This window comes from Larimichthys crocea, chromosome I, assembly GCF_000972845.2.
Source record: "Larimichthys crocea isolate SSNF chromosome I, L_crocea_2.0, whole genome shotgun sequence".
Classification (NCBI taxonomy): domain Eukaryota; kingdom Metazoa; phylum Chordata; class Actinopteri; family Sciaenidae; genus Larimichthys; species Larimichthys crocea.
In genome coordinates, this window is record NC_040011.1 from 9,608,229 (window position 1) to 9,620,978 (window position 12,750).

General features: G+C 50.5%; 1 long non-coding RNA gene across 1 annotated transcript in view; it reads left to right on the forward strand.

Annotated features, from left to right (window-relative positions):
- The window catches only part of LOC113746146 (uncharacterized), a 5,839-nt gene extending 1,274 nt beyond the window's left edge, over positions 1-4,565 (forward strand). The window contains exons 2-3 of the long non-coding RNA XR_003462628.1: positions 1,037-1,215; positions 3,388-4,565. This is a non-coding gene — a long non-coding RNA (uncharacterized LOC113746146). The remainder of the gene's footprint in view (positions 1-1,036; positions 1,216-3,387) is intronic.
- Positions 4,566-12,750: the final 8,185 nt, after the last annotated feature.

The following is a 12,750-nucleotide window of genomic DNA, read 5'->3' on the forward strand; positions in this document are numbered from 1 at the left end:
GCCGGGACGTGGTGGGCGGCGGCGGGACGACGCAGCCGGGCCGGCCGGGCTCCCCGCGCGAGTGCAGTATTAATGAGGCGACAGCTCGGCCCGATCCAGTATTCATTAGACAGCTGGGCCGGCAGATGTGAAGAGCCGCCGCAAGACGAATAAAAAATGACTTCCCATCTGGACCCGCACACTGGAAAAGACAAGAGGCCTACACACACACACACACACACACACACACACACACACACACACTCCTCTCTGGTTGAAGATCTCAGACTCTGTTCAGGTTTCTGATCTTTGATAGTTTCTATTAACTGAGTGTGTGTGTGTGTGTGTGTGTGAGAGTGTGTGCTGTTACAGTCTGTGTGTGTGTGTGAGTGTGTGTGTGTGTGTGTGCTGTTACAGTCTGTGTGTGTGTGAGTGTGTGTGTGTGTGTGTGTGCTGTTACAGTCTGTGTGTGTGTGTTTACACTAACAATGTGCGTTTAAGCTGATCAGAACCAGCTTCATGCTCGGTAGGACGGCTTGTTTAACACTGAACAGAACTGCTGTGTGTTGTAATGTTGTCTGTCTGTGCCTGTGTCTGTCTGTCTGTCTGTGTCTGTCTGTCTCTCTGTCTGTCTCTCTGTCTGTGTCTGTCTCTCTGTCTGTCTGTCTCTCTCTCTCTCTCTGTCTGTCTATCTGTCTCTCTGTCTGTGTCTGTCTGTGTTTCTGTCTGTGTCTGTCTGTCTCTCTGTCTGTCTCTCTGTCTGTCTGTCTCTCTGTCTGTGTCTGTCTGTCATTTTCTGGTTTAATACATTTTTTTTTTTAAATGATGGCAACCCACCAAAATAAAAGCATGTATATCCACATGTATATTTCTGGTTCATGTTGTTGGTGCCAGCTGAAACTCTGGGCAGGATGAATATGTACACTGTGTGTGATCTTGACCTCCTCCACCCTCCACCCTCCTCCACCTCTTCTCCTCCTGCTCTTTAATAAAGCTCCATTAAAAGCCTCATTTCCTCTCATCATCTGCTTCTTCTGTTTTATCTGTTTCCGTCCAGACGAGCGGCTCGGCCCGGCTCGGCTCGGTGAAGGTCACTACACTCCTGGACCACCCCCACCCATCCTCCACCCCCCTCGGTCAGTGTAAGGACCATTACCTGAGTCCCATTAAAGCTGTGGCTTTGTCCCAACACCACCTCCACCCGAACACCACCCTCAGCTGAACAGACCTTCAGAGGTGAAAACACAAAATCATCTTCAACTGTTTCACTTCAGCCTCATTAATTATTCATTATGCTAATTAGTCTTCACTTCCTGTGTCACTTCCTGTGTGACATCATGCTAACTCTGTATGACAGACTGAAGCTAAGCTAACACTTCAGACAACTGAACTGATGCTAGCAGCAGCTACGCTAACCTCTCTAGCGGCAGCTACGCTAACCTCTTTAACAGCAGCTACGCTAACCTCTTTAGCTGCAGCTACGCTAACCTCTTTAGCAGCAGCTACGCTAACCTCTTTAGCGGCAGCTACGCTAACCTCTTTAACAGCAGCTACGCTAACCTCTTTAGCGGCAGCTACGCTAACCTCTTTAGCAGCAGCTACGCTAACCTCTTTAGCGGCAGCTATGCTAACCTCTTTAGCGGCAGCTACGCTAACTTCTTTAGCAGCAGCTATGCTAACCTCTCTAGCGGCAGCTACGCTAACTTCTTTAGCAGCAGCTATGCTAACCTCTCTAGCGGCAGCTATGCTAACCTCTTTAGCGGCAGCTACGCTAACCTCTTTAGCTGCAGCTACGCTAACCTCTTTAGCAGCAGCTACGCTAACCTCTTTAGCAGCAGCTATGCTAACTTCTTTAGCAGCAGCTATGCTAACCTCTTTAGCGGCAGCTACGTTAACCTCTTTAGCAGCAGCTATGCTAACCTCTTTAGCAGCAGCTACGCTAACCTCTTTAGCAGCAGCTACGCTAACGTCTTTAGCAGCAGCTACGCTAACGTCTTTAGCAGCACACGTTCAGGTCTTCAACCTCAACGATAAGTGTGTGTGTGTGTGTCGTGTGTTATCTTGTGTGTGTGTATCGTGTGTTATCTTGTGTGTGTGTGTGTCGTGTGTTATCTTGTGTGTGTGTGTGTCGTGTGTTATCATGTGTGTGTGTGTCGTGTGTGTAGCTTGTGTGTGTCGTGTGTGTGTGTGTGTGTGTATCGTGTGTGTGTGTGTAGCTTGTGTGTGTCGTGTGTATCTTGTGTGTATCTTGTGTGTGTGTCGTGTGTGTGTGTGTATCTTGTGTGTGTGTGTGTATCTTGTGTGTGTGTGTGTGTGTGTGTGTATCTTGTGTGTGTGTGTCGTGTGTATCTTGTGTGCGCGCGTGTGTGTGTGTGTGTGTGTGCGTGTGTGTATCTTGTGTGTGTGTGTGTCGTGTGTGTGTGTCGTGTGTATCTTGTGTGTGTGTGTCGTGTGTATCTTGTGTGTGTGTGTGTGTGCGTGTGTGTATCTTGTGTGTGTGTGTGTGCGTGTGTGTATCTTGTGTGTGGACAGTAAAACTCATAACTAGAACAGAATGGCCTCAACATTAACATGTCAAAGACACTTTCATGTTTTTGTGTGTGGAAATATTAGATATCCTGCAGAGGCTGTATTATTATTTTATTGAACATTTTCTCACATACACATACACTTGTGTATACATACATGTCGTTGTATCAAACATGTCGGTCTGTGCTCCAACAAAAGCACCTGTTATGGTAGTCATAAAGTGTCATAAACAGAACAAACAACCATTGCATAGGCTGTATTTTAAAATGAAAATACATGAATACAAACAGGAATACACTCTCATTAAATACTGAGTCGTACTTTCGTCACCACCTGTTGTGACACTGTGAGTCGAGGTCGATTGTCTGTGAAATGAAAGACCAAGGAGATGAAGGCGAGTACTTCCTGTGACCAGAACTTTGTTTTTTATTAATGAAATGTTCAAATGTGAGTGGATGTGGGTCACATGACGTCACTCGGGATCCCCTGGTCGTCCCGTAGTGGTTTTGTTGTCTCTATTCTTAAAGGACAGACACTATAGTGAAACCAGAGGCCATGATACGAGCTGGAAGTAAAATGATTCCCCAGTGAGTCAGTTTATTTTTTTCTTAATCACATTTTCTTTGTTGGCACTTGTTGGTAATTCTTGCCTGTTTGAACATGGGCCGTGTGTGTGTGTGTGTGTGTGTGTGTGTGTGTGTCGTGTACGTGTGTGTGTGTCGTGTGTGTGTGTGTCGTGTACGTGTGTGTGTGTCGTGTGTGTGTGTGTGTGTGTGTGTGTGTGTCTGTCGTGGAGGAGTGACTCAGCGTTTTGTCATGAGTCAGGTGCGTCACATGACTCAGCAGTTTGTCACTCACAGCTTCTTCCTGTGCTTTCAGTCAGATCACATGACCTTCATCATCCCCACGTGGCCCCTCAGGAGCCCTCGGACCACGTGTTGAGAGTGTGATGTGAAAGATGGCCGACAGCCTCTCGATAGAGACAGACGGCGTCATGAGAGCTGTCACATATTTCAGCGCGGCGCTCATTAAAGACGCTCGCGCTCGGCGCCGTAATTGTTTTAATTTATTTGTTTATGAGAAGACGGAGGGGACGCGGCGCGCGGCGCTTTATTGGAACATATGGAAGACATTCATCACCATTTGCAGCGAGCGGCCTAAACGATTTTATTAACTCATTTGTAACTTTACACTTTTTAATCAAACACATGCTGCGCTACGCAGCGCGCACACAACGCTGCCATAACGCTACCACAACGCTCACACAACGCTGCCACAACGCTCACACAACGCTGCCACAACGCTCCGGGGCTTTGTAAAGAGAGCGAGCAGCCGGAGGGAAATAAAGAGGAGAGGAAAGAGGAGGGAAGGAACGAAGGAGGAGAGGAGAGGAGAGGAGAGGAGGGAGGGTTAGTGTGCTCAGCCAGACCACCTGACAGCGATGATGATGATGATTGGCCGAGCCGCAGGGCGTGGCCGCCGGGCTCTGAGGTCTTTAGTCCGCCTCGCAGAGCAGCTGTTTACCTGAAGGCGGCGAGGCGGCGAGGCGGCGAGTTTCTGCTGCGGTGAACACACCTTTGTTTCTAGTTGATAATCAGACACCCGGAGGGGAACGCCGCCTCGCTGCTAACCTGCAGAAACCCGGATCAGAGCCAAGGGTCCGGATCAGAGCCAAGGGTCCGGATCAGAGTGACTCAGGTGCAGGTGTAATAAAAGTTCAGCCTTCCTCCTCTGAATGACTTCCTGCAGTGAAACTTTAAACACTCACGGGTTGGAGCAGGTTCTGGTTGGAGGTCCAAGGTGACGGAGCTGGCGGTCCCGGTACATTCACATGATGTAAGTTTTGTTAAATGTTGTAAATGTAAATGCCAACGTAACTTTGTAATGTTGTTACGTATTTAAACTATTAAACTTTGTTTTGTACGTTTGATGAAGCTAACGCTCCATTAAGCTGTTTTTATTAATTACTGTGTGGGCTCGTTAACACCTTCATGGACCACCACAAATCACCTGGAGTGGTGAGTCTAAACCACCTCCACCAACACCTCCACCTGTTGGTGTGTTCAGTTTAATGCTGCACACGAGCTCGGGATGGTCGCCGCATTTTGAGAGTCATGTGACTCATGGACACACCCCTCCACCTGATGGGTCGTTAAGGTCACCTGTGGGTTGTTAGGGTCACCTGTGGCTCATTAGGGTCACCTGATGGGTCGTTAAGGTCACCTGTGGGTCGTTAGGGTCACCTGATGGGTTGTTAGGGTCACCTGTGGGTCGTTAGGGTCACCTGTGGGTCGTTAGGGTCACCTGATGGGTCGTTAGGGTCGCCTGTGGATTGTTAGGGTCACCTGATGGGTCGTTAGGGTCACCTGTGGGTCGTTACGGTCACCTGTGGGTCGTTAGGGTCACCTGTGGGTCGTTGTGACATTATGAATATAATTAGACACGTCGTTTATACCATATAGACCATCTTTTTAAGGAGGATTCATGCAAAGCATGCTGGGAAGTCCAGGCCTCCATAAATCAGAGTTCATTAAACAATTTGTTGGATTCATTAACTAAAGTGATTATAATTAATTAATCAGACTCTGAAACTTTCATTCATTCATAGTTTTCCTCTTCAGGTGTCTCCCTGCGCCTCCGTCACTCTGTTTGACGTGAGACGATGTGACAACACATTTAGACTTCTAAGTGAGTCGACGTCTCGGACAAATCTTCATTTTAAACACCATCTGCGCCTCCACCTCCGCCTCCGCCTTTAAGTGACAGAACATGTCACTGTCGTATTTAAACGAAGCCTCCGTCACCTTCTTCCCGTTAACTCGTTCTCTGTGGCGGTGGCGCGCTCTCACGTCCCTTAAATAAAAGAAAATGGGTGACAGTTTGTTGTCCCGTGGCGACCCGACCACGAACATCTGGACACAAACAAGAGCATCACAAACACACAGCCGCTCGTACATAAAACAGGAAGCCAAACTCACGGCGTAAATAACCGCCCTGAATTGTGCGAGCGCGGCGTGACACGGCAGCTCCCATTAAGGCCCTAAAGAGCGGCACATCAAACCGGGTGGAGGCGGCGGCGCGGCGGGAGCCAGGATCATCACATTTTAATAGAACATGTGGCATCTCCTCCCCTCCACTCCGGGCCAAATGGCAATCCTGAATTCTGCCCAGCTGTCGAGCTACAAATGGCTGCAATTACCTCGCACCTCCGCCCGGCCCAGCCGTCAGACGCCATCAGACGTCATCGCTGTCGGAGGTCAGGACGGCGCTGACGGAGAACCACAGAAGAAGAAACGTTCAAGTTTGCATCAGATCTGTCGTCCACGAAGCAGGAAGTAGAGTTTGTTTACTTCCTTGTTACGTTAGCTGGTGCTATGAGCTAGCATCAGTGTGAGTGAACACGGCCGGAGCAGAACCAAACAGAACCTCTGAGCCCAGCGGGGTCCAGTCAGGGAGTTTCAGAAATCTAAAAAATGACCTGATGGCTCCACGTGGGAACTTCCTGTTTTTAGACGTCGTCTTCTCACCTGGCGACTCGAGGGAGGACGGACAGGTGCTTCATCACTACAGGTGATGACCAGCTGTCACATGACGACCAGTTTCACACCTGGACGGTGACGAAGACTCACCCCTAAAACACACTGCATGCTCCGCCACGGCGACGGATCCGTTTCCATGTTAGTCAGTGTGTCAGCTCGCACAGCCTCCGCAACACACACAGAGCTTCTGTTGTTCACGGAGCCGGAGCATAAACTCAGCACAGAGCAGACCGTGAGGGGAAGGAAATCAGCTACAAAATACAAAATAAAACCTGGTTGGTTTTCAAAATAAAATACAAGAACACGTCATAATGGGCGGGGCCGACCTGAAGTCAACAGGTGAGGGGTTTTCAGGTGTAATCATTGATGACACCTCACATCCTTTTTATAAGGACACCAGAAAAAAGATGCGGCATGGAATGTCATCGCAGGAGTCAGAGAGACTACAGCCGGAAATATCACGTGATTATACGTGAATTCATGAATTCGCTCGGTGTTCGGAGACGCACCTGAACGCGTCACAAACGGATTATGTGTGGGTTTGTGGACGCGGAGGACGCTGCCGCTCTGGAGCGGAGCCGCATGCAGGTGTTTCAGGGGTCGGCTCTGTTAGCATCACGGTTCCTGTGAGGCTACAGGCTTCAGAGTTACGTTAGCTTCTTCTTCGATATTTGTGATGTCATACCTCAGGACCTGATCTCCTGATTACCCATAATGCCATGTTTGCACAGCTGCTGTCGGACATGTTTCCCGCCGCAGACAGCTGACAGGACGTGAACTCGTTATGAACGCTCCGTAATGAACTCCGGGCTGCGGCGTGTCGCTCGGCGCTCTGACAGCTTCCTGTTGCACACACTCTTCTTCGTCTTTGTTGGACTAATTTAGACGTCCATCATGGTCGATGGGAGCGTGTTCGCTTTAATACTTTAATATCATCGCTTCACTCCGGGGACCAACACGCCGTAATCGCTGCCTCCAAATAATTTGTTTTCCAGCACGGCTCCCCCGTCTCCGCCCGCGTCCATCCATGAATTAATATTCATCACGTAACGCAGCAGAACTTTCTATACGGACCTCCTTTCATCTAATAAAAGAGCTTTCTGGGAGTTATTACCTGACTTTTAATATGAAGGAGACGTTTATGATCGGTGATGCAGAGAGCTGGACCTGCACTGAGGTCCAGAACTGGTGCCGAGTTCAGGTCCGGCTCACAGTCGGAGGTCCAGTTCCTCCCAAAGCTGTCGGACCGTCTCGAGGTCATCACTGGAAGGTAGACGCCAATGCTAGCTGGGGGCGTAATGCACTCTTCCTATTGGCTGCTGTAAGCACCAATCCGTGTCCTCGCTGAGTGTCTAACGTGATGATGTAACGTGTCCGTCTGATGGCTGATTATTAATGAGCGGGGCCTCGTCAGAGGAGGTTTTTACATTAAAGGTGGAGGAGGAGGTGGAGGAGGTGGAGGAGCAGACGGGAAACAGGCCGGTTGACTCCTCTGACCTCTTAAATCTCCTCGGGTGTTTTTCTGCTGCTTCCTGTCTGTCCTGCAGCGTCCGAACGCCGCGGCGTCCTCCACACTGAAGCGAGACGAGCGAGCGGCCGCGAGGCTCGACAGCGTTCGGGCCGGCGGGGACGTGACCCCGCTCAGCGCCGCCTGAGTTGGTTATCACATGATGAAAGGAGGGCGGGTGTTTAACATAAACCCCTCCAGAACACAAAGAGGAGGTCCGGCGTGGCGTGCGGCGGGCAGATGTTGAACTCAATGAACGTTTAGAGAAACAAAAGCGGCGGCGAACTCCAGCGCCATCCCACATCGCCCGAGCGGCGGCTGCAGGGAAATGTGCCGCCGCTCGTTTGGAGGAGAACCAAACAAAAGAGAGGAGGTGTAAACAATGAGGAGCGTCTCCACGGCAACCAGGGCCCCATCTGTTCCGCGTTAATGACCTCTCCTACTCATACACTGTTTTAATTAAACACACACACACACACACACACCTGAATCTTCTTTTCTGCTGGATCAACCTGAGGCCCGAGGCACCGCTGAGAGGTCACGACGTTCACATGACGGGTCGTCAGAGACTTCATTTGCTAAACGAGAGCGAGGAAACTGTTTTAATGTTAGGTCGAGTACCTGGAAACTATCCTGGAATGTCCTGGGAAGTCTTTTTACCTGCAGGATCAAATCAGGTTCAGAAGCTCTGACAGGAACGTACCTGCAGTGTGGTGAGAGCGAGGCGATGTCGGGCAGGGAGATCCCTGAACCGAGGCTGTGATCCACTGTACACCGACACACTGACGCCTCCTTCAGCTTGATTTACAGCAGCTTCACTGCCACGTCCTGTTTCTACGACGCCTGTTACTGTTTGAATGTCACATGACACTAAATCACCTCACGATGCTTCAACGCTGCTTTAAACTGAAAATGAGGATTTTATACAGAAGTCTGCTGGTCTGGACTTTGTGGAGACAAAGTGAGATCCTGAAGGAGAAACACGTTAAATAAAGTCCTGATCTTTGTGTTGTCAAGACTTTAAACTGTCTTCAACAACCCGAACCACAAACATACATCTTTATGTTGATGGATATGCTTTTATTTTGGTGGGTTGCCATCAGCTCGCTCTGCCCAGACGGACAAGATAGGAACCAAGTGTGGTGCGTTCACAGACAGAGAGAGGATGAAGGTCAGGAGGACGCTGTGAGGTCGGACTCTGATGGTATTCAGTCGTGAGCAGCTTCAGACCCTGAAGAACTAAAAACACAATCAGAACAATTAACCGAGACCTCAGGATCGGATTTACACCCCCTCGCCTCACCCCACCCCGCTCCGCTCGTTATTTACACGCTTGTTAGTAAGAAATGAAAAACTGCAGCGTGAAATCAGAAACACACTCAGGACGACAGCTGACGAGTTCATTTAGTGATGGAGGTGTGAAGACGGCAGGAAGTGAAGCAACTGCAGACCGCCGTGCTGCGTTCAAAGACAAACAGAAAACAAGTGTATCACGTGTCCAAGTAGGCCTGGACATAGTCTCCGCGACGTCCCCACAGACTGTCTAAAACCTGGACGTAGTCTCCGTGACGTCCCCACAGACTGTCTAAAACCTGGACGTAGTCTCCGTGACGTCCCCGCAGACTGTCTAAAACCAGGACATAGTCTCCGTGACGTCCCCGCAGACTGTCTAAAACCTGGATGTTGTCTCCGTGTGGTGTGCTAGTTTCAGTGACGCAGGTGGTGTTCAGGTGTATCAGCTGACTCAGGTGTGGGGGCGTGGCCTGTTTGAGGTGTGTTTAATTGGTTGACCTACTTTCAAACTTGAAATCCTCGCGGCTGTCCGAGCCGCTCTGTGACTTTAATGGATTTTTGTCCTCAGACTCGACCCGTCACTCGTCTCCTGTGGAGTGTTGCATTGTGGGACGGCATGCTGACAAAACTCTGCATTTGCTGGCACGACGCCATCTTCCCTCCTGTTGAACTAACTCCTGATTGGCTGAGCGGTCGTCACTTGTGATTGGCTGAGGAGCTGATTAACAAACAGCAGAGACAGTGTGGTGTGTTCAGGGAACAAACAACAACAGTCACAGAGCTTCTGTAGCGGTGACACCGACAGCGTCTCCTTGACCCAGAGCCGGCGGACATCTCCTCCCCCCCCTCACCCACCTCCCACCTCAGGGTGTGTTTGGGTCTTCGGGGCCTCTCAGACCTTGACTGACTGATTAATGGACTGGACGACAGTCAGCTGGTGAGATTACAGAAACGCCGCCTCCTCGTCTGGGGACGCCGCTGCAAAGAGAAACATCCAGCAGCCTCGGTGCCAACCGTCCTCCCCCCGCCTCCCCCGCCCTCCCACCTACCCTGGAATCTCAGACGTTGGGGAAATTAACGCTGGGATGGAGGAGGGAGGGGGTGATGGAGGCAAACCGCTTGCCAAGCCATCTGAGATCTTCCTCCTCCTCTTTCTCCTTTTTCGATTTTGTTTGTGCCCGCCGCCGATTCCCCGGCCGGAGTTTTTCGGCTCTGCGTCAAATCCCCGCCGTCCTCACGGATTCTCCAGATCTCATTACAGTCAATGAGGCTGCAAAGACTCTGAGATCAAAGTGAAAGACTTCAGCTCTGAAGGACTTTTCATTTTTCACATACGACTGAGAAACATCCACAACACCACCAACCACATCCACACTTAGTACTCCACTACTGTACCCAGTACACATCAGAGTCTTTACTCGAGTACTCGAGTTCCTGTTTTACTCTGATGCTGAAGAATACTTTACGGAAGAACTAAAATAAAATGCAGAGAGACAGAAAGTGATCACAGAGTCAGTCACGGAGACCACGTCCAGGTTTTAGACAGTCTGCGGGGACGTCACGGAGACCACGTCCAGGTTTTAGGCAGTCTTTGGGGACGTCACAGAGACTACGTCCAGGTTTTAGACAGTCTGCGGGGACGTCACGGAGACTACGTCCAGGTTTTAGACAGTCTGCGGGGACGTCACGGAGACTACGTCCAGGTTTTAGACAGTCTGCGGGGACGTCTCAGAGACTACGTCCAGGTTTTAGACAGTTCGGCGAGGACGTACCAAAGACTACGGTCCAGGTTTTGACAGTCTGCGGGGACGTCACGGAGAACCGTCCAGGTTTTAGACAGTCGGCGAGGACATCTCGGAGACCACGTCCAGGTTTTAGACAGTCGGCAGGGAGTCTCAAAGACTACGTCCAGGTTTTAGACAGTCTGAGGGGACGTCACAGAGACTACGTCCAGGTTTTAGACAGTCGGCGAGGACGTCTCAAAGACTACGTCCAGGTTTTAGACAGTGTGAGGGGACGCACGGAGAACCACGTCCAGGTTTTAGACAGTCGGCGGGGACGTCACAAAGACTACGTCCCAGGTTTTAGACAGTCTGTGGGGACTCTCGGAGACTAGTCCAGGTTTTATTGATATTGATTTTAACAAACTTGGCTGCAGACTTTTATTTTTTTACAGTGTGCTGTTGGTGGACAGTAATCTGATTACTTCCTGCTATAAATAGTCATCAGTCATCAAAGCGGTGCTGGCTCTCTGCATAAAAGCCTCACTGCACATTCACAGTTTGTGTCGGACATAAATCCTCGGGGCTTCCCTCTCTTAACATATTCATTACCTTCGGGCCCGGCACTGATTTCCAAGTCTGAGGTGCTAAGCAGCGATAATGCTCAGCGCCGGATGTCCGGGGCAGGACTCCCCGGGCCTGAGCGTGAATAAATTGACCAGGTCGCAGCGCAGACGGCGCTCCGTGTCCTAATGAGAGCGAGGCGATGTCGGGCAGGGAGATCCCTGAACCGAGGCTGTGATCCACTGTACACCGACACACTGACGCCTCCTTCAGCTTGATTTACAGCAGCTTCACTGCCACGTCCTGTTTCTACGACCCTGTTTACTGTTTGAATGTCACATGACACTAAATCACCTCACGATGCTTCAACGCTGCTTTAAACTGAAAATGAGGATTTTATACAGAAGTCTGCTGGTCTGGACTTTGTGGAGACAAAGTGAGATCCTGAAGGAGAAACACGTTAAATAAAGTCCTGATCTTTGTGTTGTCAAGAGTTAAAATGTCTTCAACAACCCGAACCACAAACACATCTTTATGTTGATGGATATGCTTTTATTTGGTGGGTTGCCATCAGTGAGCAGGGGGCTGGCAGCTCGCTCTGCCCAGACGGAGGCTGTTTTCTGGGGGACAGTTCATGAAGCGTCGCATGGAGGAGGAGAGACTTTAAAAAAACTACAAATGTTTCATGTCTGTCAAATGAAACAGGAAGTAGAGTTGTCTGTTTCTGAGATGGAGCTGTGAGTCAACGGTCATTTAACGTACGACGTCACGTGACGTGAGTTTCTTCAGACTGTTTCATGTGTGTTTAGTACCGTTACCAGGACGATAGAAACGTTGTGATGTTTGAAGAACTCCGTCATGTTTGGCAGATTAAAGGTGTGTTGGCGGTGAAGCTGCTGTCTGTTGGCGCTGACTTTCTATTGGTCGACTGTTTGAAACTCGACACGTTTGGACCTCGGAGCCACCGAGTCGACGCCGCGGAGCTTCACCGACACGTGAACCCGCTCAGCCAGAGGGGATGCTGGGATATTTACACTTAAAAGTGAGATCCACCACGAGCCACGCTCAGTTGAATCCGTGCCAGAGCTGCTGCTGTCGGGTGAGGAGGGTGGGGGTGGGGGGGCCGGTTGGTGTTATGACCCGGGGAACCTGCGACCGCGTTTGACCTTGGGCTCTACACTGGTTAACACTCGGCGTGTGAAACAGAACCCTCCAGTCTGAGTGGTGAGTGGTGTGGGTGTGTGTGTGTGTGTGTGGTGTGTGTGTTTCGCCTTGATGTTAAACACCACCCTCCCCAACACCCCCACCCACCCTCAACATACAGCTCTTTTGTTTTGCTTTGTTTTGGTTGGTGGCGGGCCCTCCACGCCGCTCAGCCTCCGCTGAGGCTCACTCTGAACAAGAAGCCAAAAAAGAGGGGAGAGGTGGTGGAGGAAGGGAGGTGGAGGTGGGGGTGGAAAACTTCTTCTACAACCGCAAACGCCAACCCCCCCCCTCCTCCCCCTCCTCCCCCTCCTCTTCCCTTTCCAGGCCTTCAGATCCCTCAGCTCTCCCTCTCCATCCCTGCATCTCTCCATCCAAACCCCCACTGCACTCAGCATCTGCTCAGAGGATGAAT